We start from the raw sequence: 21,949 nt of genomic DNA on the forward strand, positions 1-21,949 counted from the left end.
GCTTACTTCTGCACCTCTGTTGCTTCTTTCTACACTTTGTTTTGCCTCGTTATGAACCTCTCTTGTCTTTTTGCAATGCTCTTGCTTCTTTCTGCACCTCTCTTGCAAATGTATGCACCCCAATTGCCTCTTTCTGCACCTCCTTTGCTTCTTTCTGCGCTTCTCTTGCCTCTTTCTATACCCCCTTGCTTCTTTCTGCACATTTTTTGTTTTTTTGCACTGCTCTTGATTCTTTTTGCATTTCTCATGGAAATTTCTGCAATGCTCTTGCCTCCTTCAGCACTTCTTTTGGTTCTTTCTGTACTTCTCTTGCTTCTTTCTGCACCCCTCTTGCCTTCAGCATCTCTGTTGCTTGTTTCTGCACTTTCCTTGCTTCTTTCCTACCTCTCTTACTTATTTTAGTAACCCTCTTTCCTTTTGCTGCACGCTTCTTCCCTCTTTGTGCAATCATCTTCCGTATTTCTGCACCTCTCTTGCCTCTTTCTGTACCCCTTATGCCCCTTTCTGCGTTTTTTTGTTTCTTGCCTCTTTCTGCACCTTCTTGCATCCTTCTGCACCTCTTTTGTCTGTTTCAGCAACTCCCTTGCTTCTTTATGCACCTCTGTTGCTTCTTTCTACTCTTGTTTTGCATCTTTCTGCACCCTTTTTTCCTCTTTTTGCATCACTGTTGCTTGTTTCTGTACCTCTCTTGCTTCTTTTTGAACCTTTCTTGCTTATTTCTGTATCTCTTTTGGCATGCTTCTTCCTTCTTTGTGCACCTCCTTGCCTCTTTCTGCACCTTTCCTGCCTCTGTCTGCACCCATGTTGGTTCTTTCTGCACCTCTCTCGTCTTTTTAGAACCCTCATGTACTTTTCTGCACCCCTTATGCTTCTTTCTGCACTTCTCTTGCCTCTTTCTGCTCCCCTCTTGCCTCCTTCTGCACCTTTTGTGCCTGTTTCTGCAACTCACTTGCTTCTTTCTGGACCTCTCTTGCACATTTCTGCACCTCCCTTGCCCCTTTCTACACATCTCTTGCCTCTTTCCGCACCCCTGTTGCTGCTTTCTGCACCTCTTTTGCTTCTTTCTATACCCTACTTCCCTCTTTCTGCACCTCTATTGCTTCTTTCTGCCCCACTGTTCCCTTTTTTCTGCACCTCTCTTGCCTGTTTCTGCAACTCACTTGATTCTTTCTGCAGTTCTCCTGCCTCCTTCTGCACTTCTCTTGGTTCTTTCTGCACCCCTCCTGTCTATTTATGCATCTCTGTTGCTTGTTCCTTCACCTCTTTTGCTTCTTTCTGCACCCTACTTCCCTCTTTCTGCACCTCTCATGTCTCTTTCTGCCCCACTGTTCCCTTTTTTTGCACATCTTTTGCCTGTTTCTGCAACTCACTTGATTCTTTCTGCAGTTCTCTTGCCTCATTATGCATTTCTCTTGGTTCTTTCTGCACCCCTATTGTCTATTTCTGCATCTCTGTTGCTTGTTCCTGCACTTCTCTTGTGTCTTTCTGCACCTCTCTTGCTTATTTCTGTACCCCTCTTGTCTTAGTCTGCAAGCTTCTTCCCTCTTTCTGCACCTCTCTTGCTTCTTTTTGCATCTATTGTTGCTTCTTTCTGTACCCAACTTGCCCCATTATGTACCTCTTTTGCTTCTTTCTGCACTTCTCTTGCTTCCTTCGGCACCTCTGTTGGTTCTTTCTGCACTTTTCTTCCTTCTTTCTGCACATATTTTGCCTGTTTCCACAACTCCGCACTTCTTTTGCGTCCTTCTACACCATTGTTGCTTCTTTATGTACTTCTCTTACCTCTTTCTGAACCCCTCTTGCCCCTCTTGCCTCTTCCTGCACCTCTGTTATTTCTTTCTGTACTTCTCTTGCTTCTGTGTATACCTCTCTTGCTTTTTTCTCTACTCCTCTTACCTCTTTCTGCACTCTTCTTTCCTCTTTCTGGACCTCTCATGTCTCTTTCTGCTCTTCTGTTGCTTCTTTCTGAACTTCTCTTGCTTTTTTGCACCTCTCTTGCTTCCTTCTGTACTTCTCTTGACTCTTTCTGCACCCTTCTTGCCTTTTCTGCAACACTCTTGACTCTTTCTGAAGTTCTTTTGCCTCCTTCCGTACCTGTTCCTTCTATCTGCACTTTTTTCCTCTTTATGCACCTCTCTTGTCTATCTCTACTGTTGGTCCTATCTGCACAGCTATTGCTTTTTCTGCACCTCTCGTCTAAATTTCTGTACCCCCCTTGCCTCTTTCTGCACCCATCTTCCCTCTTTTGCACCACTCTTGCCTCTGTCTGTAACCCAGTTCCTTCTTTCTGCACCTCTTTTGCATGTTTCTGCGACTCTGTTGCCTCTCTCTGCACTTCTCTTGCCTCTTTCTGTACCGCTAGTGCTTCTTTCTGCACTTCTCTGGCCTCTTTCTGAACCCCTCTTGCCTCTTTCTGCATCTCTGTTGCTTGTTTCTAGACTTCTCTTGCTTCTTACTGAACCTCTCTTGCTTCTTTCTGTAGCCCTCTTTCCATTTCTGCACCCTCCTTCGCTTTCTCTATAGCCCTCTTGCCTCTTTCTGCACCTCTTTTTGCCTGTTTCTGCAACTCTCTTGCTTCTTTATGCACCTCTGTTGCTACTTCCTGCACTTCTCTTGCTTCATTCTGCACCTCTCACTTCTTTCTGTACCTCTCATGCCTCTTTCTGCACCTCTGTTGCTTCTTCTGCACTTGTCTTGCCTCTTTCTGCACCTATGTTGATTCTTTCTGCACTTCTCTTGCTTCTTTCTGTACCTCACTTGCTTCTTTCTGCACCTCTCTTGCACATTTCTGTGCCTCTCTTGCCTTCTTTTGCACACTTCTCCCCTCTTTGTTCACCTCTCTTGCCTTTTTCTCTACCTCTCTTGCCTCTCTCTGTACCCCTCTTGCCCCTTTCTGTACCTCTTTTGCTTCTTTATGCACTTCTCTTGCCTCTTTCTGCACCACTCCTGCCTCCTTCTGCACCTCTGTTGTTTTTTTCTGCACTGCTCTTCCTTCTTTCTGCACCTCTCTTGCAAATCTCTGCACCCCCTTTCCTCCTTCTACACTTCTGTTGGTTCTTTCTGCACTGTTCTGCACTGTTCTTCCTTCTTTCTGCACCCCTTTTGCCTGTTTCTGCAACTGTCTCTGCACTTATCTTGCCTCCTTCTGTACCTTTGTTGCTTCTTTCTGCACTTCTCTTGCCTCTTTCTAAACCCCTCATGCCTCTTCCTGCACCTCTGTTGTTTCTTTCTGTACTTCTCATGCTTCTTTATATGCCCCTCTTGCTTTTTCTCTGCACTCCTCTTACCTCTTTCTGCATGTTTCTTCCGTCACCTCTCGTGTCACTTTCTGCTCCTCTGTTGCTCCTTTCTGAACTTCTCTTGCTTCTTTTAGCACCTCTCTTGCTTCTTTCTGTACTTCTCTTGCCTCTTTCTGCACCCCTCTTGCCTTTTCTGCAACACTCTTGCCTCTTTCTGTAGTTCTTTTGCCTTCTTCCGTACCTCTGTTCCTTCTTCCTGCACTTTGTTTTCCTCTTTATGCTCCTCTCTTGTCTGTTTCTGCTGTTGGTTCTTTCTGCACTGCTCTTGCTTTTTTCTGCACCTCTCTTGCCTCTTTCTGCACCCATCTTCCCTCTTTTTCACCACTCTTGTCTCTGTCTGCACCCCAGTTCCCTCTTTCTGCGCCTCTTTTGCATGTTTCTGCAACTCTGTTGCCTCTCTCTGCACTTCTCTTGCCTCTTTCTGTACCGCTGTTGCTTCTTTCTGCGCCTCTAAGGCCTCTTTCTGCACCCCTCTTGCTTCTTTCTGCATCTCTGTTGCTTGTTTCTAGACTTCTCTTGCTTCTTACTGCACCTCTCTTGCCCTCTTTCCATTTCTGCACTCTCCTTCCCTCTTTCTATAGCCCTCTTGCCTCTTTCTGCACCTCTTTTTGCCGGTTTCTGCAACTCTCTCGCTTCTTTATGCACCTCTGTTTCTTCTTTCTGCACTTTTCTTGACTCTTTCTGCACCTATGTTGATTCTTTCTGCACTTCTCTTGCTTCTTTCTGTACCTCTCTTGTTTCTGCACCTCTCTTGCACATTTCTGTGCCTCTCTTGCCTTCTTTTGCACGCTTTGTACCTCTTTGTGCACCTCTCTTGCCTCTTTCTCCACCTCTGTTGCCTCTCTCTGTACCCCTCTTGCCCATTTCTGCACCTCTTTTGCTTCTTTCTGCATTTCTATTGCCTCTTTCTGCACCCCTCCTGCCTCCTTCTGCACCTCTGTTGTTTCTTTCTGCACTGCTCTTCCTTCTTTCTGCACCTCTTTTGCCTGTTTCTGCAACTGTCTCTGCCTCCTTCTGCACTTTTGTTGCTTCTTTCTGCACTTCTCTAACCTCTTTTTTAATCGCTCTTGCCTTTTCCTGCACCTATGGTGCTTCTTTCTGCACTTCTCTTGCTTCTTTTGCACCCCTCTTGCCTCTTTCTGCCCCCTTCTTCCCTCTTTCTTCACCTCTCTTGTCTCTTTTTGCAACGCTGTTGCTTCTTTCTGTGCTTCTGTTGCTTCTTTCTGTACCTCCCTTCCTTCTATCAGCTCCCCTCTTCCCTCTTTCTCCACCTCTTTTGCCTGTTTCTGCAACTCTCTTGCTTCCTTATGTACCACTCTCTCTGTACCTCACTTGCACATTTCTGTGCCTCTCTTGCCTCTTTATGCATACTTCTTCCAACTTTATGCACCCCTCTTGCCTCTTTCTGTACCTTCTGGCCCCTTTCTCTACCACTTTAGCTTTTTTCCCCCTTTCTTCCTTCTTTCTATACCTCTCTTGCTTCTTTCTGCGCCTCTCATGCCTCTTCCTGCACCGTTGTTGCTTCTTTCAGTACTTCTGTTGCTTCTTTCTGCATCACTCTTGCTTCTTTCTGCTCCCCTCTTCCCCATTTCTGCACCCCTCTTCCCTTTTTCTGTACCTCTCTTGCCTCTTTCTGCACCCCTGTTACCCTTTTCTGCACCTCTCTTGCCCTTTTCTGCAGTTCTTTAGCCTCCTTTTGCACCTCTGTTGCTTCTTTCTGCACTTTTTTTTGCCACTTTCTGCCTGCATCTTGTCCGTTTCTGTACCTCTGTTGGTTCTTTCTGCACTGCTCTTGCTTCTTTCTGCACCTTTCTTGAAAATGTCTGCACCCCTCTTGCTTCTTTCTGCACCTCTTTTGCCTGTTTCTACAACTCTCTTTGCTCTCTCTACACTTCTCTTGCCTCTTTCTTTACCTCTGTGTCTTCTTTCTGCAATTCTCTTGCCTCTTAATGCACTGTTCTTGCCTCTTTTTGCATCTCTGTTGCTTGTTTCTGGACTTCTCTTGTACCTTTCTTGCCAATTTCTGCAGCCCTCTTGCTTCTTTGTGCACCCATCTTGCCTCCTTCTGTACCTCTGATGGTTCTTTCTGCACCCTCTCATGCCTCTTTCTGCTCCTCTGTTGCTTCTTTCTGCACTTCGTGTGCCTCTTTCTGTACCCCTCTTGCTTCTTTCTGTACCTCTCTTGCTTCTTTCTGTACCTCTCTTCTTTCTGTATCTCTCTTGCATTTTTCTGCACCTCTCTTGCCCCTTTCTGCACATCTCTTGCCTCTTTCCGCACCCCTGTTTTCTCTTTATGCACCTCTTTTGCTTCTTTCTGTATTTCTCTTGTCTCTATCTGCACCCCTCTTGAGTCTTTCGGCTTCTCAGTAGGTTCTTTCTGCATGGCTCTTGCTTTTTTTCTCACCTCTCTTGCAAATTTCCTCACCCCTCTTGCATCTTTCTGCACCACTCTTCCCTCTTTCTGTCTCTGCATATTATTTATTTATGTATTTATTTATTATAAGTTTTGTATAGCGCTAGCTGGACCAAAGGGTATCAGCGCTTCACATCAGGTACAACAATGTGCCTTAACGGCGAAGGCAGAATCCACATCTGGTCAACTTATGAGCATTGTAAATAACATTACCATACAGATCATTAGGTCCACAGGGGGGTGCTATGTTCTTCCCGTTAAGTTCAGGTGCACTCAAGGAAGAGGGCATTGAGTAAAGTCTTGAATTTCGGGGAAATAGGAGGTCATTCTAATGTGGGGGATGGAGTTCCAGATCTTGGGTGCATTTCCCGCAAAGGATTTACTTGTAGTATTGCGTTTCCGAGATTTCAATGGAATGAGAGGGAACGTGTTGGAGCTTCTGAGATTCCTGGATTGGCCGGCCCTTTTGAGTTTTGCGGCCAGGTATTCTGGTTTGCCTGTGTGAAGGGCTTTGTGCGTAAGACATGCTGTTTGGAAGTTGGCTCGTTGTTCAATTGGGAGCCATTTCAGTTCCTTGAGAGCGGGAGAAATGTGATTACATTTCTTGGTTCCTGTGGCCATTCTAGCTGCGGCATTGAGGGTGGTTTTCAAGGGGCCTAGGTGCGATTTAGCTGACCCTGTCAGGGCTGCGATTCCATAGTCCATTCTGGAGAGCACCAGTGCTTGAGTGGCTGTTGGAGGTCTTTCGGAGGAAGGAAGGGTTTTATTTTGTAGAGAAGATCCAGATTGAGGAACGCGCTTTTGGCGGAACTAGCGATGTGTTTTTTCATGTCTAGTTTGGGGTCTAGGATGATACCTAGGGACTTTACCGAGTCCTTCGGCTTGAGGGTGCCATTGAGGGCATCGACGGCTTTGAGCCATTCTTCGATTTGGGGGTTTTCGTCTCTGTTGGAAATGAGTAGCACTTCAGTTTTCTCTTGATTAAGCTTCAGGTGGTTCTGTGAGAGCCATTGTTGAACTTCTTTGAGCGTGTCATTAAGTTTGAGCATGTCGTCCATGGAGGTGGTTTCCAGATAAAGCTGCGTGTCATCAGCGTAGAGGTGGAAGGGGATGTTGGAATTCCTGAGTAGTGTGGTGAGGTAACATCAAGCCCGGTGATGCCCGGGTTTTATTGTTTACCGAAAATACACAAGGCAGCTAGACCGCCACCAGGACATCCCATCAGTGCAGGGATAGGTTCCTTACTCGAACCATTGTCGACTTTTGTGGACTTTTTCCTCAAACCCCTTGTTTATGAAATGCCAACGTATCTGCAAGCTACTGCAGATGTTTTGAGACTCCTTCCCACCATTGGTTTTGATACCACAACTGACTTTCTCGTCAGTTTTGATGTGGAGTCTCTATATACCTGCATCCCACAGGAAGAGACTCTAGAGACAGTAAGACAACTTTTGTCCTCACGGGAATTTAACTGCATTACTCCCGTGTCATTCATCATGGAATGTGCCCGCTTGGCTATGATGCAGAATTTCTTCAAATTTGAAGACCAACTTTACCTCCAGGTCTCTGGAACATCAATGGGGAGCATTTTTGCTCCCAGCCTCGCCAACCTCTATGTACATCTCTTCGAGCAAAACATTGTACTCAACCATAGCAACCCATTCCACTCGCAGGTGTTGCTATGGAAAAGATACATAGATGACATCTTGGTGGTTTGGCGAGGCTCGTCTGAGGAAATTACCCAGTTCCATGAATGACTCAACATCCAAAACGAGTTCTTAAATTTCACCGTGGAATTTAGTAATGAGCTCCTGTCGTTCCTTGACATAGCCATCTTTCCACATGAAGGACATTTGGCTAGTGAGCTTTTAAAAAAACCCATGGCAAGGAACTCTCTACTCATGTATCAAAGTCATCACCCTCGAGCATTGCGGGATAATCTCCCAGTAGGACAGTTCCAACGTCTTAGGAGGAACTGTTCCACCCCAGAACTCTTCAACTGTCATGCAGGGGTTCTTTCTAAACAGCTACAGGCACGACATTATCCAAAACATCTAGTGAAGCAAGCTTGGAAGCGGGCCTCCAACATCAACAGAGAGGCCCTTTTAGAGAGACGCCCTACTAAACCTCCTTTGGATAGGCTCACTTTTGTGAGTACATTCAGCACTCTCTCAAATCGGATCCAAAAAACCATTAGACACCACTGGGGGATATTGAATATCGCCCAAACAAGGATCCCTTTACCACTCTTTTCGTTTAAAAGAGCGCCGAATATTCGAGACAGTTTGGTGCACACTCGTCCCAGGCTTACGACATCTTCTGATATCAGCAGACTGTGGGATCTGCCTCCAGTCCCGGGACATTTTCCTTGTGGGTCCTGCAGTGTCTGCCCTCAGACATGCAAAACGGATAGGATTGACATAGGCACTGGAAAACCATGGTTCCTAAAAACACATACGAATTGTAATTCTGAACGATTGATCTATTTGATCACATGTCCTTGTGCACTACAGTATGTAGGCCATACCACCAGAAAAATAAAACTAAGGATTAGTGAACATAAGAGCAAACAATCGACGAAAATGACCACTCACTTCATCACGAAAAATCACAAGGCAGATGATTTGAGATGGGTGGTAATTGAACAGCCCTTTATCCCACCCCATATCAGCGATATATCAAGATTCCTTTTTGTTAAAGAACAAAAATGGATTTACAGATTGAGGAGTCACAGTTGTGGGCTGAATGATGACATTCCCTGGACCATGATCTGAATGGGGGACCTTACACACCACACCATACATTCTGTTTGGTTTACTAATCTCTACCTGTGGGCTGTGCATGCATGCATGACAGGTTTTAGCCATGCTTACACCTCAGTGTATATTATGTGGTCTGTCATCACTGTTGGCATTACTATTGAGACACAATAAATACACTGTTTCAGAGTCTCCCTGGTAGTCTTGATTACTACCACGTGTGATTACTCTCTATGTTTTTGATAGCGCTGAGGGCGCATATGAGTAATATAGGATCTAACATTTGATGCTCCCGTTTGCCTTGACAACTATGATAGCTATTGGGATCCAGTATTTCTGGTCCCTGATGCCTTTACATCATACATACATTTATATGCTTAGGGTTTTTTGCCACCGCTGTACCCTCTTGTCACTTGTATGCCTTTTTTAATAACACCCATAATAGGCTAGATCATGTTTAGTGCTTATAACTGAGTTCTCCAGCTTTATGCTTTTTCATATAATCCACTTAAGTATAGGTAACGTTATAATTTAGCTGTTACTTGATCATTATTTACACGGGGTGAATAACTATTACCCCTCTGTGTTCATTCAATACCATCTTTCTCGCCTTAACATTTTTGCATATATATCGGCGATATCCTTGATTAGCTTGTTGTAACGCACGCAAGAGTCTAACAAGCACGCCTGCTCGCCGTCTGAGACACTGTTCCATCACAGTGTTACCTGGCCAGCGCATGCGCGTTTCGCGTTCTATATCGCCGAGTCCGGAGCATGCGCGATTAACAGGGTGATGCCTCACTGACGAGGGAGGTTTCTTAGCTGCTTCCTCTTACGCAGGTGTGGCGTATTAATGTCCCACTTTACTTGCTAATCATTAACAATTAACCAATCGGGGCATGTATAAAACTGACACGGGGCCCACCTACCGTCACCTCCACTTCCTCTCGGATGCCGGAGAGAGGTACCGACGGATAGGTGAGTCCCTGTGTCTGCCCATGCGCTACTTTGTTTAGACTCTCTTTTCTTCTAACCTATTTCTGACAGTCAATTCTCAAGGAAATAGATACATAGATTACATGCTGCATTTAACATTACAAGAGAGCTTTTAATCTAGGAGAGACATGTTCTCCTTAGCCAGCAAGAGTTGCCATTAATGGTTTGAGTCGAATTGAGGGGTCACTAACTAAGAGAAAACCAGGTTTTATATTTGTGCACATGTTGTAACAGATTTGGAAGTAGCACTATGTAATTATTATGTAGGATAGCTACAAATGTCCCTTTTCTGTTTATGCATATATAGAGCGGGGCCTCACATACCCGAGCGGTTGCCGGTAGAGGTGAGGTCTTCACCCACAGAAAGCTGGGTGAGTATATGATATGATATAATATATCCTTTTTGATACTCACGCCCCTGCTTTAATGTAGGAGTGCTAAAAGAGGAATATCATTTAGAATACATTAGGCTTGTGCCTTGGACAGGAGTTGGATCATTAGACTCCTGTTGTGTTTGGAGAGTGTGTGTTGGGTTATGGGACAGGTTTATAGTTTGATAACGAGTAGTTTGGTAATTTTCTCCCCCCTTATTTTCTAGGTGTGAATTCGTGGTCTACTCCACATGGATACATTGGGGCTCCAAGGTCCTGGTAGTAAGACTTTATGAATCTTTGGTTACACTATCACATATTCATTATTTTTCACGTATCATTAGTTGATTCCATGCAGTAGCAATCAATCCTACTAGGTCCTGACGAATGCCGGATAGCAAATCCTCATGGCAAAAACATGTTGACCTTCCTGCACCACGCAACGGGGCAGCTATAAATTCACAACTACCCCGCGTGCTCGTTTTAACTATTGACACTGGAACATCCCTATTAAACATATTTTTGTTCCATTGCTCAATTTTTATTTATCACTTCTTTATTGCACTGCACCTCATCAGAACCACCTTTGAATAACCTCTGGCTTGAGTACACCATTGGTATCCACCTCCATACCATCAATAGATGGTCAGGGCGATGGTTGGATCCTCTTACTAATCTCATGTGACGACACTCCACCACTAAGGGTGGCCTGATGAGAATTTTTCAAGCTTGGGTTATAACTACAAAAGGTGGCACTGTATGACCTGTTCCTTTCTAGCTCCCACTCCACGACACCACTCACTGGACCCTAGTGTCCCTCTTCTTGTTGTTTAGCTGAAGTAGGGGTCTGGGACACAGAGGTCCTTAAATATTCCCCTCTTTGACCCTCATTTAATGTTGTTTTTTTGTGTGGTGAGGAGTGCCATGTAGATATTGAAGAGTTGGGGAGAGAGTAGTCTTCTTTCTGCGCTTCTCTTGCTTAGTTCTGCACTGCTCCTGCCTCGTTCTGCCTCTCTGTTGCTTGATACTGGACTTCTCTTGCTTCTTTCTGCACCTTTTGTGCCAATTTATGCACCCCTCCTGCTTCTTTCTACACCCATCTTGCCTCTTTTGCACCTTTGTTGGTTCTTTCTGCACTGTTCTTGCTTCTTTATGCACCTCTCTTGCAACTTACTGCACCCCTCTTACCTCTTTCTGCATCCTCTTCCCTTTTTCTGTACCTCTCTTGCCTCTGTCTGCATCCCTGTTCCCTCTTTCCTTACCTCTTTTGCCTGTTTCTACAACTCTTGCCTCTCTCTGCACTTTTCTTGCCTCTTTCTGTACCGCTCTTGCTTCTTTCTACACTTCTATTGCTTCTTTATGCACCTCTCATGCCTTTTTCTGTACCTCTGTTGCTTCTTTCTGCACTTCTCTTGTCTCTTTCTGTACCCCTTTTACCTCTTTCTACTTTTCTGTTTGTTCTTTCTGCACTGCTATTGCTTTTTTCTGACCCTCTCTTGCAAATGTTTGCAACCCTCTTGCCTCTTTCTGCACTCTTCTTCACTCTTTCTGCACCTCTCTTGCCTCTGTCTGTACCACTCTTGCCTCTTTCTGCAGCCCTGTTGCCTCTTTCTGCACCTCTTTTGCTTCTTTCCTTGCTTTTCTTTCTTTTCATGTACCCCTCTTACCTCTTTCTGCTCCTCTGTTGGTTCTTACTGCACTGTTCTTGCTTCTCTCCGCACCTCTCTTGGAAATTTCTTCACCCCTCTTGTCTTCTTCTGCACCTATGTTGGTTCTTTCTGCTCTTTTCTTCCCTTTTTCTATACCCCTCTAGCCTCTGTAAGCATCTCTGTTGCTTGTTTCTGCTCTTCTCTTGCTTCTTTTTACACCTCTCTTGCTTATTTCTGTACCTCTCTATCCTCTTTCTGCACGCGTCTTCCCTCTTTCCTGCCTCTTTGTGCACTTCTCATGCTTCTTTTTGTACCCCCTTCTGCCCCTTTCTGCACCTCTTTTGCTTCCTTCTGCACTTCTTTTGCCTCTTTTATTACCCCTCTTGCCTCCTGATCCACCTCTGTTGTTTCTTTCTGCACTGCTCTTGCTTCTTTCTGTACCTCTCTTGCCTCTTTCTGCATCCTGTGCCCATCTTGCCTTTTCAGCAACTCTCTTGCCCTTTTCTTCAGTTCTTTAGCCTCCTTTTGCTCCTCTGTTGCTTCTTTCTGCACTTTATTTAGCCTCTTTCTGCCCCATATTGTCTGTTTCTGTACCTCAGTTGGTTCTTTCTGCACTGCTCTTGCTTCTTTCTGCACCTTTCTTGAAAATGTTTGTACCCCTCTTGCTTCTTTCTGCACCCATTTTGCCTATTTCTGCACCTCTGTTTGCTCTTTCTGCACTGTTCTTGCTTTTTTCTGCACCTCTCTTGCAAATTTCTACACCCCTCTTGCCTCTTTCTGTACCCCTCTTCACTCTTTCTGCACCTCTCTTGGCTCTGTCTGCACTCCTGTTCCCTCTTTCTGCACCTCTTTTGCCTGTTTTTGCAAGCTCTCACTGTGGAATTTTAGTTTGCGAGCTAAACATCATCTGCGCCAGCTTGTCACCCACGTACGACGTGCACGACAGCCATTTTAGGTATCATGGTCTCCCTGTCCACGATCGATCGCCAGCGCGCCCCTCTGACCCAGCAAGCATCCTCCGCGCGCCCTGGCTCCCCCTCCCTCCCCCTCATGAGCATAACCCTTCTGCCTGACCCTGTCCTTGGGAGTCACGCCTGCGCCTGACCAGCACCTCCTCTCCTCCCTGAATGCCCCTCTGTTGATGAACCTTCCCTCCGCGCTCAATTGTCCACGCGGCATGAATACCACTCCTTTGATGACCTCTTACCCCGTGTCCGACTGTCCACACAGGTCCGAGGCCATTGCCTAAGCCGGGAGATACCATTTACTGCCCCTCATTGTATGCAATCGCCCCTCTTCAAAGGACACACTGTTGATCAGGGCCTCCCCACCCCCTGGGATATGATCAGGCGCGCACATCCTAAGACTTGGCGAAACACTCAGCTGCGTGATGACCCCCTCCTCTTATCAGCAGGTTGAGGACCTCTATTGTGAAGGTATATGGGGGTGGGATTGACACAAGGATTATGGGGATGTCTTTTTCCTTACTTCACAATGTTCTGATTGTAATAAAGAAAGGTCACATGCCATAAACCAGTGTATAAGAGGCCAGGCCTCCGAGAGGCTGTTAGAGCACCTCGAGACGATACCTTGTTGTCTGATCTGATGTGTTCTGCTCCGTCGGAATAAAACTTCTGTTTCCTGCCTTCTGGTCTCCGGCGCCTGCCTCATTGCTTGGTAATTTGAATGGTACAAAGGCGGTTAGCGCCGGGCAAATCTTGAAAAAGGTCATAGCCCTACCTTTTTCCCACAATTGGGGTCCCAAAGCGTGGGGCCCATCAGCGACACGTGGATCCAGTGGGAGAGGTCCCGACGACAGAGTGAACAACTGCAACGATCGGGAGAGCTCGTGTCCGATAGACCCTCGTCTGACAGCCGATCATCCGACCTTCACTAGTTCCGAACAGACCTCTCTCGAGTGATCTACGGTCCTGACTGGGAACCATCAGGAGTGCCACGAACATCACGAAGAAGAGAGGACGATCGGGCGCTGGATTCAGAAGACAGGAAACCGTCCATGCGGTCCGGGTAAGGTCGTGTAGACACGACAAACTGAGAAATGATTGTTTGGTTTGGATAATACTAGTATTACGCTTTGTTGATACCTCTGGAGATTCACCGTCTGCAAACGGAGAAAACAACAGGCTCTCTCTTTGCAAACAGTGAAGGATAGGTAACGCAGACTTTTGTCCCCATTGTAATCCGTCGTGCCTATCTTCCTCCCCCACTGTTTTCCCGAACTGTCCTTCGTGGATTATTGTCTGGAGATTCTCTGTCTGCAAACAGGGAAGAACAAGGTCTCTCTTTGCAGGTAGAGAAAGAGTGGGTAACGCAAACCTTTTCGTGCCCACTTATTCTCCCCACTGATTGTTTGATTGACCGAACACCGATTGTTCGGTATTGGTTCTTTTGAGGTATTCACCGCCGGCAAACAACGGAGAATAGAAATATTCTGTCTAGTCTTTGCCCGCCGTGATAAGATAGGTAGTGCAGACCTTTGTCCCCGTTGTAACCCGTCATGCCTATCTTCTCCCCACTGATTGGTAGCCTGTACAGCCCGGACCGCTTATTAGAGATGAACCATCCAGCTCCACTGGAGGGCACCCCTAATAAGGACATGTTCACTAAGCATGGACTAGTCGCTATAGCTTATACTAAGCTATGGCATAAATATACAAAGAAGAACCCTGAAAGTCAGTGGCCACTGATAGGTTCCTTTGATGAAAATAAAATAAAAACATTGGAAATAGCGCTCCAGAAAAATAAGACCACGCCCACTATGCTCGATAGTACAGGCATGTGGCGCAAAGAAACGGAACAACGAAAGAAAAGAGAAGAAGCAAAAATAGGGAAAGAATTACGAAAGGTAGCCCACCTAGCCGCTAAGCAACTAGAAGAAGAAATAAAAGAAAGAAAGGAAGCTACACAAAACCAAGAATCAGGGTCGACAGGTCAATGTCCTGTTAGGACCCCCTCTGCGCTCTACCCTGAATTGCCCTTCAAACAGCGGGCGAACGATGAGTTACTGCTAGGTCCCCCGATCATCTACATGCCCCCTCCATATGCCCCCTGCCAACAAAGCTTGCAAGCCCCGAGTGCGAGCGAAGGTGACCTTAGTGCTAGTGCACCAGTCCTCACGGCCTCTGCACCAGCCTCATTAACAACATCGTCAGACGACCCCGAGGCTAGCAAACAACCACCAGCCAGACCAAATAGGTTGAGCAAAGATGAGCGGGATGGGATCGACAAAATAGCGAAGACATTAGTAGAACGAAGGGAGAGCGAAGAATACGCAAAGAACATATATAATTCGCATGCCGACAGCCACAGACGGCATTTCATTTTGCGATTCAGCTACCACACCCTAAACGCATATGAGGATAGGTATCAAAGTAAGGGCCCCGCTAAACTAACAACGCTGTATAGGAAGATTGATGTTGGAGATGGGACTGAATGTGAGGCGACGGAGCTCTTCATGCAGATGCTTGAGGTCTTCCGCCACCTCACGGAACAGAAACCAGAAGCCAAGGTTACAGTCCCTGAAACGACCTCAGTAGAAGTAGCCAATACTATGATGCCCATCAGAGAGGCGGCCCCTTACTGGATCCCGCCACGTGGCCAGGGAACAAGCGATGATATTAATCATGCAGATGCAAAAGGGAGGGTTGTGTACAATTGGGTTTACCAACCATGGGACCGACAAGATATCCTAACCTTTAAACAAACTCTGCCCGATTTAAGAAAGAACCCGACAGCATTCTATACCGAATTAGGCACAGCCTTGGGTTCGACGATAATGACTTTAGCGGAAATTGACTTGTTCTTCGGGTTATGCCTGCCAGCTGACGTGTGGAAGCAAATCCGGAAGGCTGACCACACGGATCTGTTTGGACATACCTGGGATCAACTCGGTAAACTAGATAGACAGCGAGAGCCTGGAAGGAAACCAGTAAAGGACATACTAGAACTCCCAGACAAATTAGTTCAGAAATTAAAGACACTGATCCCAGAGAAAAAGGTGGATTGGTCGATAGTCACGGCCTGTCGACAGAAACCCCAGGAAGATGTGTCAGAATACTTCTCCCGATTTGAGACAGTGTTCTCCGACTACAGTGGCCAAGACATGACCACCGCAACCGGACAGCACCTGTTCGTACAAAATTATGTAAAGGGCCTATCACAAGAGGTCTCCCAAAAACTGCAGACGAGTGAGAGTAGTTGGGGGGCCTCCAAACCCGCAGCTATCCTTCAGATGGCTCAGTATTACGAGCACCAAAAGAATGAGAATGATAGGGCGTCCGAGAAAAAGAAGAAAGATTTAAAAGAAAGGGTAATGATAGCCCAGATACAAGGTATAGCGGTAGGACGGGAACACCAAAGGGGGAACTACCAATCGACCACCCCCAGAAATCTACCTCCTAAAGATCACACCCCAACACCCCACACTGGACGTAGAGACATTATCAACGACCAATGCGCCTTCTGCAAAGGGTTTGGCCATTGGAAATCCCAGTGTCCGGTTCTGCTAGAGATGAATAGAAATAGGGACACCAGGGATGTGGCAGGTGGTCCGAGCAATAGAGGACAAGGACGAGGGCACACAAACACCACCAACAATGACAGATCAGGGAGATTAAACACATTGACCGCCCCCGACAGAACCAATATCAGCTATCCGATGGTGAGAATGCCCCCGATTTTGCATAGGACTGCCAGGGGCAAGGGAGGGATCCAGTCGAGCTCTGTGTTGACCAGCAAGGTCCTTATGTCACCGCTAAGGTCCTGGGTACAGAGTCTCCATTCTTGGTAGACACTGGGGCGACACGTAGTGTCTTATCAAAACGACTGATTCCAAGGGCACCCTTGTCTGGCTCACACATTACGTCGATAGGTTTTGATGGAACGCCCTCCACTAATCCCCTGTCCGTACCTATCACCTTTGACCTAGAAAACAACACCACTGACGCGACATTTCTGCTCTCCTCCAACTCCCCTGACGCCATTATGGGCATTGACTTACTGAAACATTTCCGAGCTACCATTAGGTGTTCCCCAGATGGGATCCGAGTCATCCTGTACGACAACCCAGACATACCTAAATCTTGCCCTGCACGACACATGTGCCCCATAACCGATGCTGACCTGTCCTTGCTTGATACACTGCCTCCGCACCTATGGGCCAAAAATGACTCTGATGTGGGACGAATGATGATTGACCCCATTCATATAACCGTAAGACAGGATGCTATGCTCCCGAAACTCCCACAATATCGGATATCTCCCGAAGGCGAGAAGGCACTGGTAGCGATCATTCAATCTCTGGTGAATGCGGGAGTGGTTGAAGAGGTGGTTAGCAACGTCTGCAACAGCCCAATCCTACCTATTGTTAAGAAGCAGGGCGAAGGAGATGAGAAAGCATACCGCTTCATCATCGACCTGCGAGAAATTAACAAAGTGGTTGTACCCCAATACCCTGTAGTCTCCGATATCACCACCATTCTGACCCTCATCCCGTCCACTGCCACCACCTTCACTGTTATCGGCCTTAAGAATGCGTTTTTCTCTATCCCCATCCATCCAGACAGCCGTTATCTCTTCGGCTTCACTTTAAAATCTCGCTCGTACCGATTTTGTAGAGCTCCCCAGGGGTACACTGAAAGTCCCAGCATTTACAGCCAGGCCCTCAAAAGACAGCTGGACGCCTTCCAGCTACCAGATGGAGTGGTGTTGATCCAATATGTCGATGATATCCTTTTGGCGGCCGACACCGCCCCACTTGCAATCACAGCCACTGTCCAACTCCTACACTTTCTTGCAGAGAATGGCCATAAAGTTTCCAAAAAGAAGTTACAGTTCTGCCAGCCACAAGTGACTTACCTAGGCCATCTCCTGTCCAAAGAAGGGAGGAAACTCACACCCGACCGGATCCAAACCATCCTAGACACCCCCGTCCCAAAAACACAAAAGCAAGTCCGCTCTTTGGTTGGCCTAACCTCTTTTTGCAGACAGTGGTTACCTAATTTCAGCCTCATTGTAAAACCCCTACTTGCCCTATTAACCAAAGATGCCTCCTTCCCGCTCCCTTGGACCCCTGAGTGTCAAGCATCCTTTAAAGAATTACGAGATGCCCTTTGTTCAGCACCCGTCCTAGGAACCCCGGATTACTCCAAACCCTTCTCCCTCTTCACCCACGAAAGGGAGGGGTGTGCATTGTCTGTCCTAACTCAATCTATTGGTCCTAAGCAGCGCCCTTGTGCCTACTTCTCCGCCACTCTTGATCCTGTAGCCAGAGCCTTGCCTGCCTGCCTTCGAGCGGTAGCTGCCGCTGCCGTCTCTATCCGTCAGAGCGAAGGAATCGTACTTTCAAACCCTCTGACCGTGTTAGTACCCCATGCTGTCGACACCCTTCTGAACCAAACCAAGACTCAACATTTGACTAGCGCACGACTGACAGGGTACGAACTGACGCTACTTGCACCCCACATCACACTAAAGAGGTGCACGACTTTGAATCCTGCCACATTGTTGCCCCTGCCTGAAAATGACCCCAACGTTCCTCCCATACACGACTGTGTGACCCTCACGGACGAACAAACTAGGAGTAGAGTTGACCTCCGAGACACTGCTTTCACTGACCCCGATGGAGAGCTATGGGTAGACGGCTCATGCATCAAACTCCCAGATGGGACCGCTTCAGCTGCCTATGCAGTAACGACTGCCCGAACAGTAGATGAGACAGCCTGCATCACACAACGATCTGCCCAGGCAGCGGAGCTGATAGCCCTCACACGAGCCTGCATCATAGCCACAGGGACCACCGCGAACGTATATACAGACAGCCAGTATGCCTTCGGGGTGGTCCACCATTTTGGACTCCTGTGGAGGGAGAGGGGATTCCTGACGTCCCACGGCACCCCTATCCTCCACGGAGATCTAGTCTCCACCCTGATTGAAGCAGTTCTCCTCTCCAAACGATTAGCTGTGATCAAATGTCAGGCACACAAAAGGGTGACAGACTTAGTCGGACAAGGGAATGCACTGGCCGACATCACTGCACGAACCACAGCTGAAAATAGGACGGTAACACGCATATATGTGACCAGGTCACAAGCAGAGAAATGGACTGACACAAGGGAAATGATCAGAGACATCCAGTCGGCCAGCACCCCTCACGAACTGACTAAGTGGGCAGGGGTGGGTTTGAAGGATGATGAGGGCTGCTGGCGAACAAAAGATGCAAACAAATGGTTGCTACCTGACTCATGCCTGATCCCCATACTGACAATGGCTCACTCCCCCGCACACATAGGATCTGCACCCATGATCGAACTCATTTCCAAAGTCTGGCACAACGACAAAATCCCCGACTCAGCCAGACGCCTAGTCCAGCAGTGCCTTATCTGTCTGCAACACAACCCCGGGAAAGGAACTGTGGTACCCCGGGGAGGGTTTGGGATCCCCAATCACCCCTTTGAGGTCCTTCGGATGGACTACATCCAACTAGAGAGATGCCGAAGCTTGAAGTATGTACTAGTCATCGTATGTGCCTTCAGCAAATGGGTAGAGGCCTATCCAACCCGTGACAACACTGCCATGACTACTGCCAAAGTACTACTGAAAGAATTCTTCCCCCGCTATGGCCTTTGTCGAATTTTATGGAGCGACAATGGCCCCCACTTCATAGCTGAGGTTATCCAACTAATCCTAAAGGGATTGGGGGTGAAACAGAGATTCCACGCAGTCTTCCACCCCCAATCCGCCGGCCTGGTGGAACGCCATAATGCCACACTGAAGTTGAAATTGTCAAAAATAGTGGCAACCACCGGACTTAAATGGCCAGACGCTCTCCCTCTGGCCCTGCTATCGATGCGCTCTACTCCCACCAAACACCACTTGACCCCCTACGAGGTTGTATTCGGGCGACCGATGAACCTCTGGACTGCTCCCAAGCCAACCTCCATTCGTGACGTCCCGGACGTCCTACTATCTGATTATTTGTGCAAGTTAACTAAAACGTTGTCTGTCATTCATCAACAGGTGCAGCAGGCCATCCCCGATGCTTCCAGGGGCCCCGGCCACGACATCCAACCGGGAGATTTCGTTCTAATACGAAATTTCCAACGGACCAAGAGTCTGGAACCCCGGTGGACGGGCCCCTGGCAAGTGCAGATTACCACACGGACGGCGCTTCGCGTGGAGGGGAAGAGGCACTGGCTGCACGCACATCACTGCCGGAAGGTCTCTGCAAACCTGGCCACGACAGAAAGCGTCAACACTCAAGAAGAACTCCTGAACAAAGACCGACCGACATTGAACTGTTATCCTGATACTGAGGCACTCGAACTTGCAAAATTCTCTGACTCCACTGTGCCATCCAGAGAAGGGTATTTCCTGCGTCGAAAGGAGGGAGCTTCGGCTAAGTAGGCCACGGACTAAGTTGAATCTCAGAACGGTGACCTAAGCACAACCAAGGGTTGCCGGGAGAGAAGCTAAACGAAGTCTGTGGTTCTGCCCGCTACCGAGCCCCCTTGAAGGTGATGGAAGCGCCAGATAAGAAGATGATGGAAGCGCCAAATAAGAAAATGATGGAAGCAACAGGAAATACCCACTATAGAAACCCAAAGACTGACAAATTGCACAAATCAAAGACAATCGCCCTCTTTATTGTCTTCCTCTTCTGCCTCCTCCTCATGATCTCCTTCTGGATTCTGGAGGAAAGCACACCGGCTCATGAGGCATTGCTACCTACTGCACAACCAACACCCCTGAAAGAGCATCACCTAATCTCCCTGTCGCCCCAGCTCCGAGAGAGGCGCAGGGAATTCTGGAACAATTCCTTCGTGCAACTGTTGCACCAACACAACCTTGCTGCAAATGCTACGAACTGCTGGATCTGCGGGTTGCTCCCGCATGCCACTGGACACTCCATCCCCTTCATCCCTTCTCCTTTCTCAGTTCACGGCTCCTGCCTCGCCTGGTTGATCCTCATGCAAGAGAGCCACAAGGACAACGCCACTTCCAGCCAGACAGTGTCGCACTTCTACTCTGGGTTCTGGCTGAACAAAACCGGAAAGACCTCTGCTCCCCTGTGCCCTGCGCTCACAGGCGCCACCTTCCTTAAAGACATTCCAGCCAAAGAATGTGTTGAAGTACAGGTACTCCACAATCCAGCTAGACCCACCTTCTCTCATCTGCAAAAACAAACCACCGCCACTCTGACTGTGGCTCTGTCTGTTATCAACGTCACAGGTCTTGTGTGCCTCGAAGGCCAGGGAACGCAGCTGGTGGGTCACAGTTCCTGCCGAATCACCAGAACATTGGACTCAGTTGACCCCCCTTCTTTTGTCGCCTCTCCAAATATGTACTTTGTGTGTGGCACCAAAGCTTACACCTGGCTCCCGAAAAGTTGGAAGGGTATCTGTTACATTGCCTTCGTTCTTCCCCCCACGTATGTAGCCCCTGCCAACCATCACCGGCAGAGGCGTGCAGATGACATTGAACAAGCCGACTCCACTGGAGCACAGTTCCTAGATGCAGCAAAGGGACTTGTTCCTCTGTGGGGCCCAATGGCAAACAGCCGCGCTATCCGACACCTGACCCAGGCAGTAGAAACAACGATCAACATCACGGCTGGCATCCTCGCCAACAACACGGCGGAGCTTCAGGCGGTCCGCCTTGTGACCCTTCAAAACCGCCTTGTCCTAGACGTGGTCCTAGCCGACCGAGGAGGAGCATGCCGCATCATCGGATCTAGCTGCTGCACCTACGTGCCAGATAACTCGCCTTCAGTCTACAAAGCCATTGAACACCTCCACAGACTTTCCTCAGAGGTTCACCAAGAGCAGGAAGGATGGTCGCTTGGGAGCTGGTTTTGGGACACTTTGAGGAACTGGGGTTGGAGGTTGTTTTCCTTCGTACTGGTACCTGTTGTGATATTATGTGGATGTTGCTTGGGTATTCAATGTCTACCCTCCTTGTGCAGCCTTGTTTCTAATTGTATGTGCCCAAAGACTTTGGACTTCCGAAATGAGCACATGAGTCCCCTCTATGAAGTAGAAATACGTGGCCTCATGGGGATAAATCCGAACTGACAAGTTGGCGAGACATGTTAAAAGGGAGGACTGTGGAATTTTAGTTTGCGAGCTAAACATCATCTGCGCCAGCTTGTCACCCACGTACGACGTGCACGACAGCCATTTTAGGTATCATGGTCTCCCTGTCCACGATCGATCGCCAGCGCGCCCCTCTGACCCAGCAAGCATCCTCCGCGCGCCCTGGCTCCCCCTCCCTCCCCCTCGTGAGCATAACCCTTCTGCCTGACCCTGTCCTTGGGAGTCACGCCTGCGCCTGACCAGCACCTCCTCTCCTCCCATGAATGCCCCTCTGTTGATGAACCTTCCCTCCGCGCTCAATTGTCCACGCGGCATGAATACCACTCCTTTGATGACCTCTTACCCCGTGT

General features: G+C 47.9%; 1 protein-coding gene and 1 pseudogene across 1 annotated transcript in view; one reads left to right on the forward strand and one right to left on the reverse strand.

Annotated features, from left to right (window-relative positions):
• LOC147703420 (interferon-induced very large GTPase 1-like) overlaps nt 1-21,949 on the forward strand; it is a 341,875-nt gene that overhangs the window by 119,684 nt on the left and 200,242 nt on the right. The window lies entirely within an intron of this gene.
• Nucleotides 5,867-6,633, reverse strand: LOC147703421 (uncharacterized; annotated as a pseudogene).

The sequence above is a fragment of the Lissotriton vulgaris genome, chromosome 7 (assembly GCF_964263255.1).
Source record: "Lissotriton vulgaris chromosome 7, aLisVul1.2, whole genome shotgun sequence".
NCBI lineage: Eukaryota > Metazoa > Chordata > Amphibia > Caudata > Salamandridae > Lissotriton > Lissotriton vulgaris.